General features: G+C 46.6%; 1 protein-coding gene across 1 annotated transcript in view; it reads left to right on the top strand.

Annotated features, from left to right (window-relative positions):
- LOC106699127 (protein Daple-like) overlaps nt 1–1938 on the top strand; it is a 42701-nt gene that overhangs the window by 2264 nt on the left and 38499 nt on the right. The window contains exon 2 of the mRNA XM_023764104.1: nt 998–1315. The gene's annotated coding sequence lies outside the window, so the exon portion shown is untranslated. The remainder of the gene's footprint in view (nt 1–997; nt 1316–1938) is intronic.

Raw genomic sequence — 1938 nt, 5'->3', positions numbered from 1 at the left:
CTGGGCACATCCCCTGACCAGGAATCAAACCTCAAGTCCCTGGTTCGAAGGTCAACTCTCAATCACTGAGTCATGCCGGCTGAGCTAATGTCTCTTTTTTAAGTTATATTTGAGCATAATGTGTGGTCATAGTATGCTCTTCAGGTTGATTTTCGTGAAGGGGCTCCAGGAGGGAGTTTACAGGTTACATTTATTATTTGTTACCCACAGAATATCCCTTGTCTATGGGCGCTGGCCTCTGTCAAGTCGTTCCCTCCTGCCCATCTGCGCCTTTCTCTGGAGGCTTCTAGCATTTAGTGTTTGACCTTCAGCAATGACGCGTGTATATCACACTCTAACCTGTGTGGTTGAGCTCACCTGCACCCACAGTTGAAGCAGCCCCCCATAACCTGCTCTTCCCCACCAGGTTTCCCCTTCCAGCTCCTGTTCCTCAGAGTTTAATCTTTTACATCTAGTGGCCAAGTGGCTGGTCACACCTGCTAGTTCTGTCTCGGGGTCTTCCTTCCCAGGTCCCACAGGACTGTGTTTGTGCAGGTCTCACTTCCCAACTGGACCTTTGACACCGCTCCATGCCTCTTCCTCCACGCTCAGCGTGCACTTCAGAATGAGTGCTATTAGATGTGCAGCGTTGCAGACAGAGATGTGCGGTGGTCTTTTTCCAAGGAACCAGAAGGCTGCTGGCCGAGGCAGTCCACCTTGACCTAGAAGACGAGAGGGTGTGCTTACAGGCAGGTCCCAGTGCTGTGGCGGATTGCTCTGTGCTGCATCCACCAGTCCGTGGGGGCCTGTTTCATACTGCACCCTCAGACTGGTTTTTAAAGCGTATGCGCTGTGGGCGTGTGTATCCTACCATGTGTATATTGACGCGTTGATTTTAAAAGTACTGACTTTTTCAACATAAACACTTCAGCTTGTTGAAAAGAAGGATCCCTGAGAGTAACTTGCTGCCACGATTGTCAGGTGTTGCGATGACGTTTGGTCTGTTTCATTCGTGCAGGTCAGAGCTCCCTTTCTGGAGGCCGTGGTGAGGAAGTTTGATGACGTCTATGGAAAGGGAAGCGAGGGCAAAGAGTGTGACAACCTGTTCACCATCATTGCCCATTTGTATGACTTCCACGTGGCAGTCTCTTCTCATATTCGACATTTTGGAAAAACTTACTGGGAATTTCACAGAGAAAGATATGGAACTGATCCTATTAATGCAGAGAAATGTGGGCTTTTCTTTGAGAAAAGATGATGTTTTGTCCCTGGAAGTGATCAAAGAGACCCAGGCCAAAGCCATCGGGGCAGGCGGCAAGTTCCAGGACAAGACCAGGTACGATGGGTCACTCGACCTGCCTCCTAAGTGCCAAATCCCTCAGAAGCTGACCAGCACATAGAAATAAAGGGTAAACGCTATGTTTCATTTGCTAGTAATCTGTTATCTTCTGCTTCTGTGATTTGATTTTTTAATCTTTAAAACTAGAGGCCTAGTGCACGGATTCGGCTCACCGACATCCCCTGAGGCAGTGGTCGGCAAACTCATTAGTCAACAGAGCCAAATATCAATAGTACAACGATTGAAATTTCTTTTTTTTTTATTTTTTTTATTTTTTGGAATTTTAGTAGAACCTTCAATCACAGTTTCTTTATTGGGATGTTTTTAAGCCCATTGTCCATTTTGTGAGGGTGACTTTAGTTAAAGCCTGTAATGAAATCTACAAATTCACATCACCAATCACATATAAGCTGCAATTTATATAATATCCTGGACATGAATGTGCGTGCAATGGGCTCTCCTCTCAGGAGACCCTGCCCTTCTTTGCACATGACAAGTGTGATCATTGCTAAGTTTGCATTTCTCAGCCAGGCATAATCTGTTCCAAGACCTGTCCTTCTGGCATTACCTCCTGTTGCTTCACTGCCCAGGATTGTTGGGGATAACCCTTGAACCCCACT

Source organism: Myotis lucifugus, unplaced genomic scaffold (assembly GCF_000147115.1).
Source record: "Myotis lucifugus unplaced genomic scaffold, Myoluc2.0 scaffold_316, whole genome shotgun sequence".
In the NCBI taxonomy this organism is placed as follows: Eukaryota; Metazoa; Chordata; class Mammalia; order Chiroptera; family Vespertilionidae; genus Myotis; species Myotis lucifugus.
The sequence above is the reverse complement of the archived record's forward strand: the minus strand, read 5'-3'. Positions and strand labels throughout refer to the sequence as shown.